This window comes from Herpailurus yagouaroundi, unplaced genomic scaffold (assembly GCF_014898765.1).
Source record: "Herpailurus yagouaroundi ecotype Mexico unplaced genomic scaffold, PumYag 221, whole genome shotgun sequence".
NCBI lineage: Eukaryota > Metazoa > Chordata > Mammalia > Carnivora > Felidae > Herpailurus > Herpailurus yagouaroundi.
In genome coordinates, this window is record NW_024412452.1 from 18,249,582 (window position 1) to 18,276,519 (window position 26,938).

The window sequence follows — 26,938 nt, forward strand, 5'->3', positions numbered from 1 at the left end:
GAATTCATTCTTTTTTATTGCCAAGTTGTATTCCATTATATAGCTGCACCACAGATTGTTTGCCAGTTCATTCAATTTAGGACCTGTTGGTTGTTTCTTGTATTTTACAATTACAAATAAAGCTGCTATGAATATTTGTGTACAGATTGTTGTCTGACCACATGTTTTTATTTCTCTAATATGAATTCCCAGGAGTGCAAATGCTTGGTCACATTAAGTTTACTTTACAAAAAACTGTAAAACTGTTTTCCAAAGTTAATTTTTATGGGACCAAATCAATTCAACTGTTCACTAGTAATTTTCATTAATTTGCTTTCATATAAGCTTGAGATTTAATATTTTTTTTCTAATTTTACACGGTTTTCTTTGCATTTAGTTTTTAATACATCTAGAATTTTGGTATACGATCTAAAGCAAAGGTCTAATTTTTTTTTTCCTAAATAGCCAAGCAATTATCCTAATCCCATTTATTGAATAATCTTTCCCATGTCTATTAGTTTATGATATCTTCTTCACCTGACTTCTCTTTTAAATATTTATTTAATCTCTACACCCAACATGGGGCTCAAGCTCATGGATTCGAGATCAAGAGTCACATGCTTTTTGGACTGAACCAGCCAGGTGCCCCTCTCTATACATTTAACTCTTAAATGGAATCTATGTCTGAGTTACCCTGCTCCTCTATACTAAATCGTCAAAAATGCCATAAGACAGATTTACACTAAAAGCAAAGGGAAAATTAACAACAAAAGTCCTAGAACAAAACCAGCCTATAAATTGACACTTCCAGTGAACTAAACTGAAGCCCAATGAATTGGTATTTTCTGCCACTCACGGTTGCCAAGTTAGATACGTGAATACTTTACCACAAAACTTCGTAAGCTCAAAAAACAAAACAACCACCTCCTTCTAATTCTCAGAATAAAGTTTCATAAAGTCTTCCAACTTTAGGGAGAAGGTACCATACAAACCACTTAATTAGATATGAGGAAAATGAGGCCTACTGATGAGCAAGTTCCTCAAAGGTCATACAGCTGGTTAGAGAATGGTTTCAGAATTTTGAAAATGATCTTTGAGGTCAATGGTCACTGAGAGTTATTTGAAAGAAACTGAGCAAATCATAAAAGTAAAAGACTCCATTGTAACAGATCTATTTTAAACTGCCTTCCTTATAAAATCAGCATCATAAAGAAGGGAATGATGGCTTTACTTCCTGAGATACCGTCTTTTTTTGTTCTTTAAATGAGAAAAGGAAAAAAAAACAGTAAAAGATACATATAAACCCTTAATTTTCTCCTTTGTCTAGAGTCCCGATAACCCATTTCAATGCTTAAGTATACAGGGTTATTTGACCTCTAACAGTTTCTCTGTGATTATGAAGTTCCTATTATTCAAAAATACTCTGTTAACGAGTGTGTGGAGAAAAGGACATTTGCACACACATACGGCAGGGGGGTGTGTAAATTGTTAGAAGGCTTATAGAAGGCAATATGGCTATACCACACAAACTTTCTTTTCCTTAAAAATAAAACAAAATGCTCCAAAAGGGATTATTTAAGCAAATTATGCTTTGTCCTTCCAATAACATACTATGTAGCCATTCGTATCATGATTCCTTTTTTTTTTTTTTTTTTAATTTAAAAGCATTCACTTGGGGCGCCTGGGTGGCGCAGTCGGTTAAGCGTCCGACTTCAGCCAGGTCACGATCTCGCGGTCCGTGAGTTCGAGCCCCGCGTCAGGCTCTGGGCTGATGGCTCGGAGCCTGGAGCCTGTTTCCGATTCTGTGTCTCCCTCTCTCTCTGCCCCTCCCCCGTTCATGCTCTGTCTCTCTCTGTCCCCAAAATAAACGTTGAAAAAAAAATTAAAAAAATAAAATAAAAAAAATAAAAGCATTCACTTGGGGCGCCTGGGTGGCTCAGTCGGTTAAGCGGCCGACTTCGGCTCAGGTCATGATCTCGCGGTCCGTGAGTTCAAGCCCTGCGTCGGGCTCTGTGCTGACCGCTCAGAGCCTGGAGCCTGTTTCAGATTCTGTGTCTCCCTCTCTCTCTGACCCTCCCCCCTGTTCATGCTCTGTCTCAAAAATAAATAAATGTTAAAAAAAAAAAATTAAAAAATAAAAATAAAAATAAAAGCATTCACAATGGTGGCAGCATGTCAAAAGGACACAAAAGGCAGCCTGAAGTGATTCTTACTGGTAAAATCAGTGATAAGCATCAAAATAAAGACAGTAATGGATTATAATCCACTGAATAACCAACTATCAGTCCTCAAATATAAACATGTTAAGATACTGCAGTTTCAAAATAGCTCCCCACAACATACTGAATTATAAAAGAAAGCAGTGTAACTTTACAGCGGTGAAAGCTGACACTTCATCAAATGATCAAAGTGAACATCATTAGCAACGGGAATATCAAAATCCCACATCACCTGACAAGACACAACAAGAACACAGGATCACTTCTGGAATATTCCTGCCCAGAATATACAACCTGAATCGATTCATGAGGTAACGTCAGACAAATTCAAACTGAGAGTCTGCAAAACAGCTGGTCTGTAATCTTCAAAAGTATCACTATCATGAAAATTAAGGAAAAACTTAAGAACTGTTCCAGATTGAAGACAACTAAAGAGAAAAGTAAATTTAACACCTGATTTTTAACTAGCTTCCCTTTCTATACAGGTCATTATTGGGACCACTGTGAAACTTGAATAGTGTCCAAGGACTAGACAGCAGAAATGTATTGATGCTCATTTCTTGGTTTTGAGAGTGGTATTGTGTTTATGTAAGAGAATGTCCTTGGTTGTAGGAAATGCACACTAAAATACTTGGGAGAGATGGTACATCAGGTTGGCAACAGTCCCAAATTATTCCAGATAAAGACTTATTTGTACTGCACTTCCAACTTTTTATAGGATTGTGATCACCAATCACCTCAAGATGAAAATGAAAAAAGTTAAAAGAATTCAAGATCTATGTTTGCATTTAAATGTGTACACTGTATAATAAACGTGTTACTTACATAGCATTTAAAAAATTGTGACAATACATAAAATTTACTATTAAATTTTTTAAATGGACTATTTTAACAATTTTTAAGTGTATATTTCAGTGACATTAAGTACATTCACATTGTTGTGCAACCATCACCACCACTCATCTTTACAACTGTTATCTTCCAAAATATTAAAGTGTTTCCTGTACTCATTAAACAACAGCTCCCCATTCTCCCTCCTCCCAGCTCCTGCGACCACCATTCTATTTTGTCTCCACGAATTTGGTCAGTCTAGGTATCTCATGTAAGTGAAATTGCACACTATTTGTCCTTTTGTGACTGGCTTATTGCACTTAGCGTCAAGTCCTCAAGGTACCTGTTGTAGGGCCAGTGTCAGAAGTTCATCCTTTTAAAGGCTGAATATCATTCCACTGTATGCATCTACTATCATCTGTTGGTAGACACTTGGGTTGCTTCCACCTTCTGGCCACTGTGAATAATGCTGCTATGAACACAGCTGTACATCTTAATTTTTAATTTTGAAATAGACTAACAAAGTTGCAAACACAGTAGACACTTGCACACTCTTCACCTAGCCCCCCCAGTGGCGAATCTTACATAGCTCCAGTAGAGGAGAAAACTGAAAACTGACCCTGTTGGTCCATTACTATTAATTAGACTACGGACGTTATTCAGTCTTGACCATTAAAAAAGAAACCAAAAACTTGCATCCACTTGTGTTCGTGTGTAATTCTGTTCAATTTTATCCCATGTATAGATCTGTGTAACTACCACAACTATCAAGATACAGAACTACTCCCTCTCCCCCCCACCCCCATCCCTGGCAACCACTGATCTGCTTTCTGTCTCCATGGTTTTGTCATTTCAAAAGTGTTACGTAAATGAAATTATACACTACATAACCTTTTGAAGTTGACTTTTTCCCCACTAAGTATAATGCCCTTAAGGTCTGTCCTGGTTACTGTATCAATAGGTCAATCAGTTTTTGCTAGGTAGTATTCTATGGTACAGATATACCACTTTGTTCAACCACTCAACAACTGAATGCGAGGAGTTATTTCCTATATTTTATTGTAAATAGTATACACAATACATTAGTAATGTATGTAACAGCATCTTTAAGTAGTATACATAATAAAGATGCTAACAACTTTTATGTACAGGTTTTGTTGTGAATAGAAGTTCTTATTTTCTGGGATAAATGCCCAAGAGTGTGATTACTGGGTTCTACGGTAAGTGCATGTTTAGTTTTGAAAAAAGGTTGCCAAACTCTTTTTCAGAGTGCTGTACCACTTCACCTTCCCACAGTATTTTTTTTTTTTTAAACCACCTGTGATGTTTCTTATTAGCATCTGTTCACAGTTAACCTACTGCTCTTCCTAAAACTTTTCATTGTTTGAAAAATGAAACATTTGATTGGTTTAGGCCCATTTCAAACTCAGGTGTTAAGGAAATACCAAGATCTGAATAAGAGAGTTTGTAACCAAACAAACCAACATAGAAAATAGTTTTTCTTCCTGTCATAAAAGTACTCTCTCCTACATGCAACAGGCTGTCAGTCTCCCACACTATGAATATTTCCGTATTTCTCAAAACCGTGTCACACCTACTGATGGGAAGAACTTGGGCTGCACATTCCCCTTCAGTAGGTCTTGGTTATGGCCCACCTCATCCTTCAAAAATCTAAGAGAATGCCACTCTCAAGTTTCAATCAAGAACGCCAACCAGCCAGTGTGAAGGAGGAGTGAAATTTTCCAAAAAAAATTCTTCCGTGTCCAGGCCAACTCAGTAAAATTTGTTAGATGAAGTATTATTTGTTGTTAATTGAAGTATTATTTGTATGATGAATTAGCATATGAAGTTCGACTTAGATAATTAAAAGTGTGTCTATTCTGAGAGAGCGTGCGCGCACACACATGCAAGCAGAAGGAGGGGCAGAGAGAATCTCAAGCAGGCTCCATGCTATCAGCACAGAGTCTGATGCAGGGACTCTATCCCACAACCATGAGAGCATGACCTGAGATGAAATCAAGAGTCAGACACTTAACCGCCTGAGCCACCCAGGCGCCCCCCCTCTTTTCTTTTACACAGAAAATACAGATTTTAGCTATTCCTAACAGGAAAAAGAAAAAGAGATAGATGAGCTACTTTAATACTGTGCCTGGCACATAGCAACCTTAATAAATGTTTCTTCATCCTTCATAATAGACAACTTACTCCTTACTCCACACAAGGATTTCAAAACACTTGTCTAATTTCTTTATAATCCGAACAAGCATATTCACACGTGTGTGTATGTGTAGAAGGACGTGTTCAACTCCCCATTTTTATGCCTGCTTATTTCAAGACCTCTTACAGTGAAATAAGTAATGGGGGTATCTAGGAAAGATTCAAGCCATAGTATACACAAAAAGTAGACATGGAGCTTTCACGTCTGGGTACATGGGGGATCCTAAAGTTAGAGCATAAGGCAGAGAATTTGGGCAGACCTCCTGCACTTTGTAGAGATCTATGGGAAATCACATCCTTATACAGAGACTAGGAGACAACATAAGTGAAAAATAGTAAACACAAATGCAAGCCAAAAAAAAGACCTTCAGGGCTACACACCACGAAAATCAAAGGATCTTAGCTTTGGGAATTCTAATATAAAAGGTCCAATGAGAGGAGTCAGGGGAACAATCCAGAAGTTTAGTAGCAATCGGCAGTGGAATACTGAGTCCTGAGCCAGATTAGCAGCCAGGGTGGCAAGGTGTACAATAGGTGAGAGTGATTCAATATTAATCTCTCATATGAAAAGAAGCTGCACCTGCTCAAGGAGTTCTAGCCTCATATCTGAAATGGTCATGGAACAGAAGAGATGGGGAGTCTGTAAGTGGAAAGGTGGGCCTGGGAAGGCAGAGGACTCAAAGGATGAATAGGGCTAACTATCACCTAAGATTAAAAACAATTTTTTTTAATGTTTATTTACTTTTGAGACAGAGAGAGACAGAGCATGAACGGGGGAGGGTCAGAGAGAGGGAGACACAGAATCTGAAACAGGCTCCAGGCTCTGAGCTGTCAGCACAGAGCCCGACACGGGACCTGAACTCACGGACCGCGAGATCATGACCTGAGCCGAAGTCAGCCGCTTAACCGACTGAGCCACCCAGGCGCCCTTAAGATTATCAGGCAATTAAAAAAGTTTCCCAAGAGGAACAAAGTTGGAGGGCTTCAACCACCAGATACCAAGACTCAGTTTAAAGCTACATCATCATGTAATAATAAAGACAGCACTGCAGTGTGGTGGGGAAAGGACAGCCTTGTTTTACAAGTGGTGCTTAGATCAAGTGAATATCCACACAAGGGGAATCAATCTTTGATTCTACCTAATATCTCACACAAAAATCAGCTCCAGACAGGTTGTAGACCTAAATGTGAAAGGTAAAAAACAATCAACCTTCTAAGAAGGTAACTTAAGAGATTATTTTCATGACCTTAGGAAAGGCAAGGTGTTTTAAATAAGACATAGAAAGCAGTAATCATAAAAGAGAAAATGATACAGTGGACTTCATGAAGGTTTAAAACCTATGCCCACCTAAAGAACAGCATTAAGAGAGTGGAAAGGCAAGCCATTGCCCAGAAGATATTTGTGGTTACATGTAACTGTCAAAGAACCCATACCCAAAATATATAAGGAATTGCTACAAATCAATGTGAGACAACCCAACAGAAAAATGGCCAAAATATGCGAACAGGTGAATCACAAAAGAGGATATCCAAATGGCCAATAAGCATGTGAAAAGTCATCAGAGAAATGCACATTAAAACCATGGTATCAACACTAATATACACCCACTAGAACAGCTAAAATTAAAACAAAATAACATTAACCACAGCTACTGATGGCAACAGCATGAAGCAAGTGGTATTCTCATACTTCAATGGCTGGAATGTAAGTTGGTATACCCATTTGGAGAACTGTTTGGCAGTATTTACTAAAACCGTACCTGGTACGTACACCACAAAGGTGAGTACATACATGCACTGAAAGACATGTACGAGACTGCTCAGGACAACTTTATTCTTAACTGAAAATAACCCAAATAACAGATGCTTAAAACAAACCATGGTATATACATACAGTGGGGTACATGGCAATGAAATGAATTACTTACTACATGCAACATGGATGACTATCACAGATGTGTGAAAGAAACCAGATAACACACACACAAAATATATATTATATGATTCAATTTCTGGGCAGTTCAAAACAGGCAAAACTAATGTACGGTGATAATTCAGAATAGGAGTTACTACAGCAGGTATAGTATTGACTGGAAGAGAACATAAAAGAGCCTGGTGAATGCTAAAATTGCTATTATCTCTTGATCAAAATATTAGTTACACATGTATATGTATTTGTAAAAGTTCATCCCGTTGTACACTTAAGACTTGTGTACTCTGCTCTCTCTATATGCATCAAAGACAAAAAAAATGCTTCTCAGAAAATCAACATACTTCAATTAAGTGACTCCATTACAAGTGAATGTATGTGACCATAATAAACATATCATTCCATTAAAAAAAAAGTTTTGCTTACTTATACTTTGCCTGTCTCTGGCATTTAAGGTAATATATGTATGTCTCAAGAGGTAGTGTGGTACAGGAGAAATAGCTTGGATTTGGAATGAGATCCTAGGTTCAGATTCCAGATTCCTCACTTACGAATTATGTGAGTTTGCCCTGAGCTTCAGTTTCCTATCCAGAGAAAGGGGCTAGCAGCTCCTCCCTTTCAATGCTGTTGTGAGGATTACAGACAACAGACCTTCAGTATGTGGCACATTCTGTGCCTCAGCCAGTTATCAACTATCATCACATTTTAACTTCACTGAGTCTGTGGTTCAAATCAATCTACCCTTAACAAAAATCTAAGTCAATGTTTGCTTAGTCGGCACAAACATTCACATGACTCTGCATATAGTTTAGGTCACTGAGAGAGTAAATCATGGAAGAAAAATTTACTAACCACACTAAAGATCCATGACACTGACTTTATTGCCAATTTCTATAACCCATCCCTGGAAAATATAAAACAATATCCAAGGTTGAAGGACTGAGAACATAGACTCTAAAGGGACCCAACCAACTCAACAGATTCGATTAAAAGATGGAGGTTTTATAAGTCAAAGAAAGTCAAATACCATATGATTTCACTCATATGCGGAATTTAAAAACCAGATGAACACAGGGGAAAGGAGGGGGGAAAAAGAGAGGGAAGCAAACCAGAAGAGACTCTTAACTACAGAGAACAAACTGAAGGCTGATGGAAGGAGGTGGGGGGGATGGGCTAAATGGGTGAGGAGTATTTTTTTGTTAAGTTTATTGAGAGAGAGAGAGAGAGAGAGAGAGAGAGAGCGAGCGCGTGAGGGAGGGGCAGAGGGAGAGAGAAAATCCCAACCAGGCTCTGCACTGTCAGCACAGAGCCCAAAGTGGGGCTCGAACTCATGAACCGTGAGATCATGACCTGAGCCAAAATCAAGAGTCTGATGCTTAACTGACTAAACCACCCAGGTACCCCGGGTGATGGGTATTAGGGAAGGCACTTGTTGTGATGAGCACTTGGTGTTATGCGTAAGTGATGAATCACTAAATTCGACACTGTTTCAGATGTCATATGTATTAGCTAACTAGTATTTAAGTAAAAACTTGGGGGGAAAAAAGATGTTTTTGATGAGCAACAGCACAATACAACCCAGTTAATTTGAAATAAACTGGCTGTAGATACTATCCATTTAGAGAAAGACCACAAGAATAAAGGCTTCTAACAAGGTGCCTAGTTGGAATGGAAAGGATTCTACATGTTCCTCTAAGAAAGAGTTAATCCTTGACCACTCCTCTATCCTCCATCATCCACCCAGTGTATTATTAACACCCTACAGGTCCTTGGGCTCACATTGGGTGGTAGTGGTGAGGTCTAAGAGGTCTTTCAGGAATTTCCCAGATTCAAACACTGAGATAACTTCCCAGACAAGCTAAAAACTCACCGGAGAGAGAGACTCCCACGTTTTTATAGGGCACCAAACTGCATCAATGCGTATATCAACTTTCAAGGCCAGATAAGCGCATCTAGATTATACAATCCTCAGCTTTACTGAGGACCTTTCACTCCAAACTTATTGTTATAGGGACTGGAACAGGGGTGAGGGTGAAGGAGAACACAAGCTGGAAGGATGGTGGTAAGAAAAGACAAACACTGTATCTGAAGTTGTGCTACGGACTTTACATAGTACAAACTACACTAGCAAGGTTTAGTTAATGGATCACACACACACAAAACTGTTACCTTTTTACCATGATGCCTGAGATTTTTAATGAGTCACTTGTTAAATCATTTGGGTGAGTGATGGGGAAAAAACTGGATTTTCTTTAGAAAAATGAATATTATGGGGCGCCTGGGTGGCGCAGTCGGTTGAGCGTCCGACTTCAGCCAGGTCACGATCTCGCGGTCCGTGGGTTTGAGCCCCGCGTCGGGCTCTGGGCTGATGGCTCAGAGCCTGGAGCCTGTTTCCGATTCTGTGTCTCCCTCTCTCTCTGCCCCTCCCCCGTTCATGCTCTGTCTCTCTCTGTCCCAAAAATAAACAAACATTGAAAAAAAAATTTAAAAAAAAAAAAAGAAAAATGAATATTATATAAGCAACAACATTGATTTGCATTACAAATGTTGCCTGCTATTGCAGTAGTTCAAATTATTCAAATCTTCACTGTAATATCCTTGCTGGAGTTTTAAGATACTATCAAAATGTAGTGTCAATGAATCTGTCCAGCCTACATTTCTGCTTAAGAGTCATAGGATCATAAAGAAACCAAAGAAAGAGCCCTTCCTCTGAGCCATATGAAGATAGGGATTTTAGTTAACTTTCTGGGTTTTGATACATCTAGAGATGACTGGACCATGTATGATGTCACAAAAGTTTTCATGCTTCTAAAATTTAAAATCTACAGGGGCGCCTGGGTGGAGCAGTCGGTTAAGCGTCCGACTTCAGCCAGGTCACGATCTCGCGGTCCGTGAGTTCGAGCCCTGTGTCGGGCTCTGGGCTGATGGCTCAGAGCCTGGAGCCTGTTTCCGATTCTGTGTCTCCCTCTTTCTCTGCCCCTCCCCTGTTCATGCTCTGTCTCTCTCTGTCCCAAAAATAAATAAACATTGAAAAAAAAAATTTAAAAAAAAAATTTAAAATCTACAAAATCGATAATTTTCATTTTCTTTTTGAGTGGCTTGTCCTCAGCATATTATATTGCTCAATGGCAGCTAACAAAACAAGGACAGTCCCTAAAAATAGATGCTTTTTAGTAAGAAACTGAGAAAAGTTTTATGTTTCTAGGACTCCCTTTTTAACATAGGCTGCAAACTTCAAGGCTATTTAATCAAACTTCCATAATTCCAAAGCTGAATATTGTTAAGAGATCTTATAATTCCTTCAAACTTGCTGATTTAAAAACAAAAATCCAAGGGGCACCTGGGTGGCTCAGTCAGTTGGGCATCCAACTCTTGATTTTGGCTCAAGTCATGATCCCACGGTTTGTGGGTTAGAGTCCCATATCAGGCTCTATGCTGATACTGCAGAGGCTACTTGGGATTCTCTCTCCTCCTCCCTCTCTGCCCCTCCCAGGTGTTGTCTCTCAAATTAAAAAAAAAAAACCCAAGACATCATAGACATCAACCGTATCAACAGGTCAATGTTATCAACTACACAACACGCAGTATTACTTAAAACACTTGTTGAATAGTATATTCCATGTGCTTTCATCTTCTGCTTACACCAATGTCAAGTTAATATTTATTCAACACTATGTGTTGATACTATGTGAAAAGTACTCATGAATTATCTCATTTAGTCCTTATACTATGCAATGAGGTAGGGATTACGATCTTCATTTTACAGATGAATAAATAAAAGCTTAGAAGTTAAATAATCCCTCACAGTAGTGTAACTTGTAAGTGGTGAATCAGTCACAAGCTAATAAAATACTCGAAAAATGTCTTACTGCAGAAACAACTGACAGCAAATATTAGAATTACAGGAATCATCCCTTAAAGTTTTCTGAGTTGTTCAGAAAAAGGTTCCTGAAACTTCTACAATAATTTGGAAGGAGAAAATAAGATGCTTACAAACTAATAACCAACGAAAACACCAAGAGGTGAATGTCTTCTTTTAATCTTAATGTACACAAATTAAGTGGTAAAAATGTGGTAAAGAATGAAACAAGCAGCAAAATATCTTTATAGGTAGGTTGATCACCCTCAAAAGGCCAGAATGCCAAAAGTGATAACCAAATTTTCTGTCTTCCTGATTTTGACGTCAGTAAGGATGATTCACAAGAGTACAAATATACACGATGTAAATGACAACATGAGCAGCGATGCATTCATTCTTCAATGAATGTTGCTAAATAGCAGTAAGAGTTATTTTACAGAAGGTAGTTTTCAAAAGTTCCTAAGAGCTTTCCCTTCACTGTGTTTTAAATTTCTATGTAAACCCATAAGGCACTTGTGTTTATATAGCTGTATAGTAAAAATTAAACAAGATAGATAAAAACATTTGAAATTGTTTTACCTTTAACTCACATCAACTGGCCATATTTGAGAGATTACTGTTATTCCCAAAAAGGTACTTCAACTTGAAACAGAATAAATGATATTGGATAACTGTTGGTGACAAAGACAACAAAACAGAAGCAGCAATGAGGAGAGATGAATTAGCCCTTGGAAACAGTTTTTTCCCTAGTACTCTCTGCTCTTATTACACAGTTGCAGAATAAATGAGCCACCCTAATATCCCAGAAACTTTACAATGAAAACAGAATCTGAAAGCAGGAACTACTTCAGTTTCATTTCCTTTCACTAAAATCTTGCTTACACTTACCATAGTGTCTACAGATAACCCCTGGACCTTCTGTTCTCTTTCTGAATTGCTCGCTCAGGGGACCCTTTGAATTTCTCCACTACTACTGATGCTTTCTCATCAGACTGTAAGTGTTCAAGAGTCTTCCAACCCTCAAATCGGAGCAAAACAAAACTCTTCCCTTCTGTATCCTCCTAGCTTTCCTCCTCCTCACCAAACTTCTTCAAAGGGCCATATCTATTTGCTATCTCTACTTCCTAACCTCCCACTCACTCCTCAAGCCAGCACAATCTGGCTTCCATCCTACCACTCCACTGAAACTGCTCTTGCAAGAGGTACTTTACTTGAGCTCAAAAGACTGGAAATGTTGTGCAGGCACAGGCCTCTGTTGTTGACCACTGCATCCTCAGGGCCTGCCACATGGGAGGAACTGAATACACGGTTATTGTTCTTGCTGGGGCATGTATTCCACTGACCACTCTCGAACTGTTTGCCCCTCCACCTCCCACTAGATTTCTATAACCCTAGCTGTGATGTTCCACCAAGTCAGTTAGGAAACATCTAAGTTCAGTCAAGGTAAGTAAGCGTGATCGGAGAAAGGCGGGCCTGAAACGTAGCACATGCAAAAGAAAACAAATCCAATCCTTTGTGCTGAACCTGTCTGAAAAAAAAGTTGAAAGGGGGAGCACTTACACAAGCTAAGCGAAACAAAACAGCGAAAGTACAAAAATTTGTTCACGGTTTTTAACAGACCAGCTAGTATGACTATCTGCTTTGATTTGAAGAGTTTCTCACCATAAGTGGAGGCATCAGCCAGGATCTCCAGAGTGTGCCGTGACTCTGGATGGCCCAACTAACTTCCCCTGCTCTTGTTCTCCACTCCTAGCAACTTTCTTTACTTCATGTAAAATTTCCCGCAGATTTGCAATCAGCTGACATGAATAGCTGACATGTTTTGAAAGAAATTTCTTGCTATAAAGCTTTAGATTTAAATTCCGGTCAAGACTGATGAATTAAACCAAGATCCCATGGTATTCTGAAAACAAAAGAGCCCCATGAAACCTACTTTGTGGATTTCCAAAAGGAAAGACCCCTAGTCTGTAACTAAAATATGTATATGGCAGGCTTTTGGCAGCTGCCCTTCCTGACAGTGTTACTATGTTATAAATGCCTACCATGAGAACTCACCTTTTAGAGAGAAAAAGCATCTAGTAAAAGGTCTAAAGGTACAACCAAATGCAGTTAGAATTCAATTATCTGAGCTAATGAGACAGGATGCAGACAGCATCCTAGATAATCTATAACTCACAAATTTGGCCTTAAAATATGACCTTAAAATATGTAACAGCACATTTACCTTACAAATCGTCTTTGCTAAGTGCTATTTGTTCCTTTAAATTTTCCTCTGACCACCTATCAATTGAGAAGATAACCTAGAAATGTGTGAGGCAACAGAAGGAAACCAGACAATGAACCAGGCTTAAAAATAGTCAGATCGGGGCGCCTGGGTGGCGCAGTCGGTTAAGCGTCCGACTTCAGCCAGGTCACGATCTCGCGGTCCGTGAGTTCGAGCCCCGCGTCGGGCTCTGGGCTGATAGCTCGGAGCCTGGAGCCTGTTTCCGATTCTGTGTCTCCCTCTCTCTCTCTGCCCCTCCCCTGTTCATGCTCTGTCTCTCTCTGTCCCAAAAATAAATAAACGTTGAAAAAAAAAATTTATAAAAAAATAAAAAAAAAAAAATAGATCATCCACAGATAACATAATGACATCCTTGGGGGGAATTATTATAAAACAGAAGCTTTATATATGTGAAAAACCAAATATAAACACATTCCAAAACAGTGCTCAAGAGTGTACATGTGTGTAATATACACAGGTAATGCCAACAAGTAGGTCTACCTGTACTGATAACCTTCATGGAAACTATGGAAGGAATTCGCACAGCAAACAAATTCTAGGTAGTTGACCTTTTAATGGTGTTGTTTCTTGGTTTAAAGTTTTACTTTCTCATTAAAGGTAGAAAGGCTAAAGGGTAAAAATTAAAAAAAAAAAGGTAACATTTATTATTTTGGTTAGAAATGATTTGAGAATAAGCCTGTCCTATAAAGCAGAATTTTAAAATTTCCCTCACATAACCCACAAAAACAATACATTTTGCATGATGACCCAACACATACACATTAAGGGGAAAAAAAACCAAAACCAAAAACAAACTTCACCAAACAGTACTTCCCCCTTACTCTCTGGGTACTCTTGATATTTTTAGTTCTATTCCATTTTATCATAAAAGCTGGTCATGATTCCCTAACTTGATTTTACAAACCTAAATTTATAAACCAGAAATAGGTCATAACTTTAAGTAAAAACAAAAAAACCCAAAACGGACACTGAAGAGTTTAGAGAGAATGACCAAAACCAACAATTTCCCCTAAATACTATTAGTACCACTGGGGTTAGGAAAAACTAAGTCCTTCCATACAGACGTCATGAACGATGTCAAGTAATAAAAAAAAATTTGAAATCTGAATTTTTTTTTTATCGTTGGAACATGTAAGCATTAGGGGACTTAAAACTTCTGCAGTATTTCTATTCTGCATATTTAAGACCTCAATTCTCCTCTGATGAGTTTGATAGAAATAACCCATTTTACATTATTTGAATGAACCACATAATTTGATAAAATGAAAGTGTTCCTTTCCTATTCGCAGAATTTTGCATTAAATAAAAAAATACTATTTTTCAAATTCATAATACCCTCAATCTAGGAAGCAAGCCACTTTAAGGATAAAATTAAAGATACTATTGGTCAGAGTACATGTTGGTTTATACTCCAGGCAACTCTACAATACACCACAAATTTTAATGCACATTTTTTGGACTAAATAATTTCATCCACGAGAATGTATCCTACAGAAGCATTCATGTAAGTACACAAAGATCATTCCATACAAATGTTAATTCCTGCATTGTTTTAAGAAGCAACTGAAAATAACTTAAGTATTTATCAATGAGGAATAGGGTAAATAAAAAGTATAGCCATAAAAAAAAAAAGATAAGGCTACATTACTAATAGGAAAAGGTGTCTAAAACACATTTTTAAGTGAAAAAAGTTTCCGAAAGGCATTTTCTCTGGATTTCCCTCTTGCCTATGATACCCTTTCTCCTCCAACAGACCTGCCTTCTGCTTGCCTCTTAAATTTCAGTGTTTCCCATATTTCCTTATCCCAGAGAGATATCTCATCCAATTTTTTTTTTAAATATATGTTCATAATGCTGAAACCCCTATCTATAGGCTGCGCAACCTCTGGATCTATGTACCCAAATACCTTTCTGAATATCTTTGACTGTCCCAAAGATCTCATATTCCAATTCCAAAACTGAAACCAACCTGTACTTAAAGAACAGAAACTACTTGTTCCTATACAACGTTCTGAATTCTAAGTCTAGAAATCTGAGTGATAGCCCTGACTGCTCCCTACTTTGCCATTCCCCCTCCCACAAATTAAATCTTCAATATATTTGTTTTAACATCCCGTGACCTATGGGGTCTCATTTCAGGTTCTTATTATTTTTGGCCAAGATTACTACAGTCCACTTAATATTCCTATCTTATCCATGGCTAAGATACTATCTCTTTACTCCATTTAGACAAAACCACGCCCCTGGTTCCTCCACTGGCACTATGTCACAAGTCATTTCTTCTAATTTCCTATTACCTGTTTAGAGAACTCATTTACTACACCTTCAAAACCCATTCAGGCATGAAGTTTCCTGTGAAGTGAGATCATCAATACTTATCAAGTTATGATGTCATAGGTACTATGAGAGGTGCTATTCATACACTATCTAATTTAACCTCAACCATCCATTTTACACAGGAGAAAACAGGCTCAGAGAGGTCAAATAATCTGCTCAAGGTTTCAAAGTATGGAAAGTAGGACTCTAACATTAAAGCCAGTGTTTTCATTAGGTTAGGCTGCCTTTCTGAATCAATTAATCCCTCTTTATATCTATCTTTTATTACATTCAACAAAGTAAATCAAAATTTTTTCCCCATGTTTTTCTCCTCTAGCAGCCTATTAACCAATGTTTCTCAATCTTAGCTTTGTATTAAGTTTTCCTTTTTTTAATAGAACAGGTGGATCTAAAGACCTGTATTTTTAGAAGTTTCAAAAATGATGCTGATTGTTAGCAAAGGTTGAGAACCAGTGAATTAAATTACCAAAGGGTAAGAATGTTGCCGGACTTTATAACTTTTGGGGTGATATAAACGTCTGCAAACTTCACTGAACTGATACAGGTAAAGCAATGAAATTTGTACTTTTTCTTATAAAAAGGCTTCCCTAACTTACAATGGTTTGAGTGTACAAACATTTCTTAAAGTTCTGCCATACACATTTACCTGAGAGTATCACAAAGAAATGTCACCCTCAAGATTTAAAAAACAAAGAGTTAAACAAAAAAACGTTCTCAACATAAAATTTTCAATACTTAAAAATGACACTTGGAAAATTTCCTTAAAGGATCAAATTTAAGTTACTGCAATAATCCTTGAAACAGATATTAACATATAACATAAATGTTACAGAATTCTTGGAAAAAATAAAATCCTGTCTGAATAATCAGTTTCAGTTGAATGTTAAGAAATTAATATGTAAACAGCAACAATAACCTTTTCTCTACTTCCAGAAACCAAGGTCACTGGCAATCTGATTAAAATCTGTACCTTTTATTTAGGTGTAACACTTGGCACTTGTTTCAAGTAAACTTCTGAACCCTAAGGAGACAGAAACCTAGCACCTGCTGGCTCATTAGGATATAGAGGAAGGAGTCTGAAATATGAAAGAAGAAATGATAACCACAGGCAAAAAGTAATGAATATTCATTCATTTGGGCTCCTAATAGAAGATTTGAATTTGATACTTGAAACTCTTGGTACGATTTTTAAGAAATAAATATGCCATTAAAAATATTTGGCATAAAAAGTTAACTTAATGTAGGTTTATTACTCTATAAATAGCTACTAAAAACAAAGGCCTTAAGAAATGAACGCTTCAGAAATGAAGCTTAAGAAATGAACTGCTACAGTGTCACTGTAGCAGAAGTGTTTGTTTTACCTACAAATTCTTGAGGTCAACATTTCTGCATCCAAACAATTCTTCATTTTGCCTCTTTAAACAACTGATCTCGTTAAGATATATGCATATATTAAAGATCTTATTCCTAGAAGTCTTGCTTTGAAAAGTATCATTTAGGGGCACCTGGGTGGCTCAGTCCTATGAGCGACTGCCTTCAGCTCAGGTCATAACCTACCTCAAGGTTCAGGAGTTTGAGTCCCACAATGGGCTCACTGTGCTGTCAGCCTGTCAGCGCAGAGCCTGCTTCAGATCCTCTGTCCCCCTCCCACTTGTGTTCTCTCAAAAACAAACATTAAAAAAGTATCATTTAAAGTTAGTACTGAAAGAATAAGATGTGAATTGGGAATGATGTCCTCTATTACCTAAACATGCAGTTGTTAAATTTAACATAAAAATTCAATGCTGGCAACATAGGATTTTCACATGTTGTTAAGCTTGTCAGGTATTTACTTCTCATGTAAAATGGGGTCTCCACTTCTATCCTATTTTCTATTTAGGAAATTGGAAGCTCTTGCTACTTGTAAATCATCCTATCATAGACAAACCGGAGCATCTGACCATTTCCTTTCCAATTCTTAGGTCTCTGTTTTTCCTTATTGACTGTGCTTGCTTAATACCTCTAATACCAAATCCAATAGTAGTGGTGATAGCAGGCATTAGTATTCCCCCTAAATTAAGACACTGATCTTTGGTTTGAGGTTACATACATTTTGTCGTATTACAGAATTATCCAATTCTTAAGTTGCTTTGTTAAAAAAATTTTTAAAAAGGAGTTTCCACATGCCTTTTCAGTATTTATGGAGAGAAGTACATAATTTTTCCTTAGATCTATTAAGGTAACAAAAATACCAGTATTTATTCATAATTGTTTTCAGGCTGTTCAATAGTCAGGGAAGCCCAGTTTGTTTTCTGCTACAGGAAAAGGGATGTTTCAAAGTAATCAAATAAGCATTGTTAGATTATGTGCTCGATTACACACATGTCAAACAAATATTCAACTTATTTAATCCAATTTACTCCTTACTTTCACTTTTACAAGTAGGCCTCAAAACAAACTGAAATTTTCTCGTAAGTATGAAACATCCAAATTAGTAGTATAAGTCCTTTCACGTTTCATCTAGGCTCTTTTCTTATTCAACTCCTCCTCAAGCAATCTCATCCACCTAAGGCTTTAATTTCCATATCCTAGGACTCCTACTTTATTCCTACAGCCCAGCCCTCAAACTTGAGCTCCAGACCAGCCAGGCCAACTCTCTACAAGTTCTCTCCTCTTGAATTCCTCAACTCAAACTAAGCTTAACAAGAGAACTCAAGCTTTTCTTTCTCAAACCTGGTCCTCTTCCAGGGCTCTGTAACTTAGTAACTAAGTGGGTGGAGGGGCCATCCCCTAAGTAGGAAACGTAAGAGCCACCCTTGACAAAGCTCCTCACCCTCCTCTACCTTCTGAAGAAGGACCTTTATCTCCTAAATCCCTCAATTCTAGAATATCTGTCTGTACCTCCTTTCAGCTCCCCAGACACCCTTCTGGTTCTGGTCTAAAAGCTGCCATCATCATTTAAATGGTCTCTCCCTGACCGGTATTCAATCATGCCCAACCCAAGAAATCTCTTTAAAAGTCAATCTGATCACATGGATCTCCTACTCGTGATAAAGATTTTTTAAAAGTATATATTATTTATTTTGGAGTGCCTGGGTGGCTCAGTAGGTTAAGTATCAGACTCTCGGTTTCAGCTCAGGTTATGATCTCACAGTTTCATGGGTTCAAGCCCCACATTGGGCTGCGCTGGCAGCTTGGAGACTGCTTAGGTCTCTCAAATAAACTTTAAAAAGTATATTTATTTTGGGAAAGAGCACAAGCATGCACATGAGAGCCTGAGTAGGGGGAGGGTGGGGGAGGGTGGGGGAGAGAATCCCAAGCAGGCTCTGCACCCCCAGCATGAAGTCTGAAACAAGGCTCGAACTCAAACTGTATCATGACCTGGGCAAAATCAAGAGTCAGTTGTTTAACCTTCTGAGCCACCCAAGCACCCTGTGATAAAGATTTTTTTTTAAAAAATCTTTAATAAAGTCTATATAAGCCATTCCCATCTTTCCAGTCACCACCTTCTCCTCCCTTCCCCTATCGTTTCTAATGCTCCACACCAGGCCTTCAGTTTTCGAAAGGCAGATAACATTCTTTTATGCCACAGGGCCTTTGCACCTGTGGTACCATCGCCTAAAACATTCCCACACATCCTTCAATTCTTAGAAAATTTACCTGAGGCATTGATCCCTCATCTAACACCTTTCCCCAAGTCCTCCTACATGTATTTCTTTCAGAGCATAAGAACTGCAGTATAGTTTGTAATAAAACACTTACAATTTTAAAGATGACTGTGCAAACTGTACCCCATGAAAAACACACTGACAACCTGAAATGTATGATTTTTAAAAACCCATTTGCTGCTTTCCAGAATAGTGAAGTTAATCTTATAGTTCTTTTCCATAGATAAAAATAAGTCAGTGTCATGCTCCTGAGCAGCACTGTCCAACTAAAATATAGTATGAGCCACATAATTATTTTTCCAGTAGCCTATTAAAAAAAGCATATGAAATTAATTATAATATACTTTGCTTAACCCAAAGCACCCAAAATATTATTTTAACATGTAATCAGTCTAAACTATGTATCTTAACATTAGTTTTGAGATCTGGTTTTTGTTTTTTGTTTTTTACACTTAGAGTACATCTACTTTGGACTAGTTTTATTAAAAGTGCCACATGTGGCCAGTGGTTACTATACTGAACATAGTTCCAGAATATTGTATTTCTTTCACTTAAATAGCTAACAGAATCAGTTATTTTAAGAAGAGCACATTAAGCAATTTTAATCTCATATCAAACAAGGACACATCTCCCATTTAAACCCTTCAAAAAATGTTTAAATTATGCAAATATTCCATACTGCTGAAAAGCCTAAATCCAAAATAAAAATCTAGGTAAACACTTTAAAAACTGCATATTTACTGATCATTTGAGGAGATTAAAGAAGACAGGTACTCTCAGCCACTGCTTGAAGGACTGATTTTATTACAACCTCTTGAAAAGCAATTGGTTTCCCTTTGATTTAGTAACTACACTTCTAGGACTCAATCCTATGGAAATAACCCAAAACAAAGTCCAAGATTACAAACCTGTTCACCAAGATACAATAGGATTCATACATACATGTGTGTAGGACACTCGAACTCACAGGGGGGAAAAAATGAATGTAATCCAAAATGTTTAGTTATCTCTTTGTCGTGTGATGACTAATATTTTAATACATATTATTCCTTTTAACATGTTTACTGAGTGCTGCTCTGTGCCAGGCATTAATAACAGATGGGTCCCTGCCATCGAGGGGCATACCAGTTTTCTTTACACTTTTCTACAGTTTCCAAATATTCTACAATATTCTATAATAAACATTTTCCTTTCATAACTTTAATAACCAGAAAAATATAATATGGAGTGGATGCGGATTTGGGCAAATCAGCTGTAAAGGGACATTGAGCCACCTGGAGAAGAATTTGAATATAGCCTCATATAGTAGCTTAGATGAAAATTTTCTGAAATGGTAAGGGAAGTTTAATTAATGCAAAACAACCTACAAAGTAGTCTGTGCAATAAGACTGTTTTGGTATAAAGTGCATGTTTATATATGTAAAAAATAGGTGGAAAGATATTCATTAAATTGTTAACAGGGGGGATTTCTGAGTAGTAGGAGTGGTTTTTTTTTTTTTTTTTGCTTGCCAATTTTCTACAATGCCCCTGTAACAAACGACTACTTTATTTTTTTTTTAATTTTTTTTTCAACGTTTTTTATTTATTTTTGGGACAGAGAGAGACAGAGCATGAACGGGGGAGGGGCAGAGAGAGAGGGAGACACAGAATCGGAAACAGGCTCCAGGCTCCGAGCCATCAGCCCAGAGCCTGACGCGGGGCTCAAACTCACGGACCGCGAGATCGTGACCTGGCTGAAGTCGGACGCTTAACCGACTGCGCCACCCAGGCGCCCCACAAACGACTACTTTAAAAAATTAAATAGATACATACCCACTACTTACTGAGCATTTACAACATACAAAACTGTGCTAGATTCTATAAGGGGTAGAAGTGAGTAAAAGGAGTCGCAATCATAAAGAAAATTACAGTTAATTAGGGGGAACATAAACAAAATGCAAGCCAGAATATAAGCAAAGTAAAATGTAGTTATGAGGAATCTAAGAAAAGATCTTACCTGATTGGGAAGAGGAAGAAAGAATGGTGAAAACAAGAAAAAGCTTCACGGAGACAGAATTTGAAATGAAAGGGTTTTAACTGATCCGATCCAAGTAACAGTGGGCACTAAAAATAAAGTATGGGGCAAGTATCAAAGAACAGGAAGTCACATAATAGAGTTTGGTTAGAATGTAGGATATATGAAGGAAGTAGGCAGTATGCTGGAAAAGTAGGCTGTGGAGGGCCTTGAATTTTCAGAAGGGAGTATCTCTAGAAGTATTTTTGAATTTAGCAATGGTGAAATTACTATAGGTTCCAATTCCAGAGATTGACTGTATCACTGTAACCACCTCCTAATGGAATCTTCCTGCTTCCACTCCTGAACTCCTATAGTCTATTTTCTGTACAGCAGCCAGCCAGATCCTCCCCCCCAACCCCAGCCAGATCCTTTTAAAACATAGATTATGTCACATCTCTACTCATAAGCCCTGCAGTGGCTTCCCATCTCACACAGTAAAAAGCCAAAGTCATTAGAATTTCTACAAAGCCCTGCAACACTGCTCTCTCACCCTCTAACTCTCTGATCACATATACTACTATTCCCCTTGCAATTCTTTGAATATTCCAGGCATACTTCTGCTTCTACCACTCTTCCCCTTATTCTCCTCACCTCCTTCAGGTCTTAAGCTTTCTCTGACCCTATCCTATATAAAACAGCAAGCTCCAACCACCTCTCCCTCCTAGCTCTAAGTCAAAAAGTCTGAACTCCCGTATCCCTCCAAATGGACGTTTTTCTCTAGGATACCTATCTGCCATTTTTTTTTTTATCCCCCTGCATCTACACAAACGTGTGTACACACACGCACAAATGAAGTTCAATGAGGGTTGCTTTTCTTAGTTGATTTTAGTATCCTTAGCACCTAGAACAGGGCTTCACATGTTGCCATAAGAATGAAATGAAGAGAATACCATGGTGTTAGGTATTTAGTTGAAATGGTTTATGGCATATTTTAAGTATTTACATAAATGGAACCTACACTGTATTCTAGTTTACCAGTTTATTTTCCCCTGGGAACTATTCACCAAAACAGTGCTTATAAGTTTTGAGCATACAGCTGAGCTTTAATTTATTAGCAATTTATCTCTGCAAGGTTTATTGAAGTATTATTTGAAATAAGGATGGTGGTGGTTGAAGAAGAGTATAAACCTATGTTCCTTTTTTCATTTCTCCCGAACTAACGAGCAATGGCTCCCCACCTCTGCTTCCTCCCCAGTGTATAGTTTCTGACTTTTTCCTGTTCCTAGGGAAGGGGTCTAATCCAGACCTATGAGCCCCCACCCCAGGGTAAGGTCAGCAAGAAAACTAGGAGTGTGATACAGGGCTGTGCAGCTGGTTGGCAGCAAAAAGAGGAGAGCCCAGGCAAGGGAGGTTACTGCAGAAGAAACTCCGGAGGGGAACAATTTCTTGACTTAAATATTTTCAAGTTAGAACTTCCTTATATTTTAAAAGGAAGTCAAAACAAAATAACAGTCAACCTAATTCCCCACCTTCCGTTTTAAATATACAATGCTGGAAGAGTGATACTTTTAAAATGAAAAACCTGACCTTTTATTATGATTTCAAGCATACATAGTTTAGAAAAAAAAATATGAGTGATCAAGTACCCATTACCTAGCTGTGTTAAATCTTTTACCAAATCTGCTTCAGATTTATTTTAAAGACAGTAAAGCTACGGTTGAAAAACCACAGGCCCTTCCTAGATCCTTTATCCCTCTTCAGTTCTTCAGAGGTAACTTTAATTCTCATTTGGTATTTATCATTCCGATGAATGTTTTTATACTTTTGTTATAGATCTCATGATTCCCAAAAAATATGTTGTGTATTTTTACATATTTTAAAAACTATATTAAGACTATAGGAGTATGATAAGCAAAACGATCATAGCCTGGCTCTGTTACCAGCTGTCTGACCTTAGGTAAGCTGCTTAACATTTGTGCCTGTTTCTTCTCTGAAAAATGGAGATAATACCACCTGAGTTTGTAGGGTTGTTAGGAGGATCAAATGAGTTAATATATTCTATATAAATCACTAAGACAAGTATCTCATTCACAGCAAATAGTGTATATCAGAGTTAGCAGTTATATAAAGTTGCAAAATGACCTGATTGTATTATAGACACACTCTGTGAAAAGACTATCAAATTGATTATATATATATATAAAATCACCCATGTAATGCCAGATATTTTTACGAATTGTGTAAAAACTATAAATACTTATGAAGCTCAGGCTGGAAAGGTTCACTAGCCTAACCACTAAGAAAAAAAGTCCTTATTTTTTAACTTACAAATTGTAGATAACATTTACAACATTTAAGTAATTTATGACGGTTTAAAAATACCTACTTAATGGCCTCCTTTTATGAGTTTTGGGGGACAGGGTCAGGAGAGAAGGGGTAATTCCTCAATGAGATGCTATTCCAAGACTTTAGACTCTTAATGGAAGCACTTTAGATTTCACACAAAAATAAAACATTTGGTACTCAAATTTCACTTGCTTTCTGAACTTTTAATTGTAAGTTAAAAATTTAAATGATACTTTATGACAGGATTTATCTAGATGACAAAATTTTCATAAGGACAGCTGGATTCTGCAAAATTTATCGATGCAATTAAGGACACTGTATCCAATTATGGACACATTTGGTATAGGGTTATTTTTATAATCTCTAGGTCAAAATCAGAAAACAGAAAAACAAATGCCCCACATCTTATGTGAATTCTAGTTAATTTCTTACAAGAGCTTTCTAAAGGTTGTGAGATATATTAATTGATCAAGTGTAGATATATCTAATTAGTATATAGTGGAATTCGATCTAATGAGCATTTACTAGGTATCATTTACTGGGCTAAAGGTTTTATACAAGATCTTTTAATCCATGTGCAACATCTTCATGCACAAAATTTACAAGACCACAAATACTCTGCATAAACACATACTTCTGCGAAGTTAAAAATGACTACTACAAAAGTCAACAATTAAGCTGGCAAAGCATATAAAATGTAGATAAACTATGCAAATTATATCAACGGAACAGTGTTGACATTTGTTTCCCCTAGTTTGGCATATATTTCAACGTTTAAAAGGTTCACGGAGAGTAACAATTAAATGTAAACATTAAGGATGAAACGTCTCCCCCTCCTATCCCCAAAGGAAAAAAAAAAAAACCCGAAATCAAAAACCCAATTTGGAGTGGGAAGAAATACTCCGTGGAAGCTAGTGAAGAGGAAAGACTAAAGTTCAAAAGTTTTACTTTTCTCCTAGTGAGAACTTTGAAACGGAACCAGTGCTTTTATTTGTCCCCCTTCTCATACCCCCACTAAAATATTTACAAGTATGAGTCCTTTCCTCAACCCCAGAAGCTTCAGTGAGAAACAAAGCTATAACTCGCATTAACCAGTAAGAAAAATCTAGCCATTCTCAGTAACTTCCTAATGGAGAAAAGACCCTACTACCGTTCACCCTATAGTCTTGTCCTCTGCCCAAGCAAGACACTGCACCTGCCAAATCGGGAGTTTAAAGAATAATGGTCTAACTTTGCGAACGCGATCTGGGGAGGAAACGCAGATTATTTGAGCAGTGCAAGAAAGGAGCAAAAAAGATCCTTTCAGGAAAGGATTCATGGGCTTTGGGGCTTTCCTCTGCCAGTTGGAGGATTCAAAATCCGCTTGCTTCAGAGACCTTCGGAAGCAGCCACACTCCGGTCGCAGCCGGCCTCGGGCCTGGGAGAAGCAGGCAGTGTTTACACCTGTCACGAGGAAGGGGGAGGGAAAAAGAGGAAGCCCCAGCAAAGCCCCAAACTTCTCGACAGCTCCAGAGAGGGAGCGGCCGGCCGGAGCTGTGGGCAGGTGGAAGCGGAGGCGCAGAGCGACCCGGCAGCGGCCGGAGAGGTGGGAACAGCTCACACTTCCCCGGCCGGTGCCCGGGTTGGCGGGGAGGGATCCTTGAGCTTTGGGCGCCGCCGCCGCCGACGTCCCCGCACCCGCCGCGGAAGAGGGCAAAGCCCAAGTCCGGAGCCCGCAGGCCCGCAGAGCCGGCACCGTCCCCGTACCCGCAGTTGCCGGCCCCGCGGCAGACAGGTGCTCCCGGCCCGGGCAAGGGTCCAGCCGGTGGGCTGGGCCAGGTCCCCGCACGGCTGGAGAAGCGAAGCGGTGGCGCTTACCTGGCTCGTTCGGGGCGGCCGCGATGGGCATGGCTCAGGGGCCCGGGGAGGAACTGGCTCCCCGGGGAAGGACCGGCTAGTCCGACACGGAGCTGGTGAGAGCGGAAGGCAGACTGCTCACAGCCCCGTCAGCGAAGCAGCGCCATGGACGCCCACCCGGAGTTTCAGCGTTGTCGCGGGACCCCCATCCCATTACCCTCCGCCCTCTTCCGCCGCCGCCGCCGCCTCCACCTCCTCCTCCGCCGAGACCCCCCGCCCACTCCACACACTCTCCCATCATGCAGCGGGGAACCGCTGCTGCCGACACGTCACTTCCGGGCGCAGGTGGCTAGGTCGGGGCCGGGCGCTGTTGGGTGCAGGGAGGTAGGGGGAAGGGAGGGGGAAGACACTCCAGGGGAATTAGTGTCACAGAACGCTTACCCCTGCGCAGGCGCGGTCACGGTAAGCGCCGGCCGCCATTTTGGGTGAGGGCAAGCTGCCCTTTTCCTTTACTTCCTTGCGAGTCATCGAGCTGTTGCCGGGAAAGACGTCCTCCTGCGTTCCGCCTCCCTCTGAAACAGCGCTCCCGGCGAGGGACAGGTGCTCCTCAGCCGGTTAACTAAAACGTTCAGTCAGGACCGAGTTAAGTCTCTTGCTCTCTAAATAAAACTGCAATACAGAACCATTATCTTCTCTACCAAAAGCCTATTTGGAGAGCCCTTATCAGCTTGCCCTTTTCGCCCCGGAAAACGACTTTTTCTTTCAGTCTAAGTCCCTTCCTCTTTTTAATTTAAACTGACAAGAGGAAGCTGGTAGTTAACAAAGAAGAGATTGTATATAAAAATCAACCTTAACAGGATGGAAACCGAGGGAAAGCACCCGCTGAAGACTGACAAATCGGCTTTGAGACCAGTAACAAAAAAAGTGGGAATTTTGCTAACAAATGGAGACGGTGGTAATTTTTCATACCTGCTGCGGGAGAATATCCAATGAAGCAAAAGAAATAAAATCAATTTATGCATTTCTCTAGCAGGGGTCATAATGGATTCTTTTTCTATCATCCGTGTTGAGCAGTTGATTATTTGCATTTTTATAACCTTTTCCTCTCATCATAAATCTCACTTAGAACACCGACCACTGTGGCTTCAAGGATTATTGTTATCGTTCGAGATGATGATCCCGGGGAAGCTACCCAGCAAATCATGAGCCCTGCTGAGTGCCCATTCTACTCACTTTTGCCAAACCTGCACCGGTAATTTGAGTAATTTAAAATAGTCCAAAAACAGTAAAGCTCAGCAGCTACGCAAAGAAACAGGATGGAAAACACTCCCTCAGCCACAGAGAAGTGTCCACCCCCTTGAGGAAGGACAAAAGCAGTTCATCACGGTTTATCCCGCCTCTGCAATATTCTAGACAAATTAACTTGAAGCGCTAAAATAGACCCGCATTTGTCTTTT

At 38.9% G+C, this 26,938-nt stretch overlaps 1 protein-coding gene across 5 annotated transcripts in view; it reads right to left on the reverse strand.

Annotated features, from left to right (window-relative positions):
• AFTPH (aftiphilin) overlaps nucleotides 1–25,718 on the reverse strand; it is a 68,215-nt gene extending 42,497 nt beyond the window's left edge. Inside the window, exons 1-2 of one of the 5 annotated variants that reach the window (XM_040458267.1) lie at nucleotides 25,503–25,716; nucleotides 11,615–11,706 (exon numbers count right to left, since the gene is read on the reverse strand). The gene's annotated coding sequence lies outside the window, so the exon portion shown is untranslated. Of the gene's footprint in view, nucleotides 1–11,614; nucleotides 11,707–25,502 lie in introns of all 5 variants that reach the window. The other 4 variants (XR_005785459.1, XM_040458269.1, XM_040458266.1 and 1 more) reach the window with 4 other exon arrangements.
• Between the last annotated feature and the right edge of the window lie 1,220 nt (nucleotides 25,719–26,938).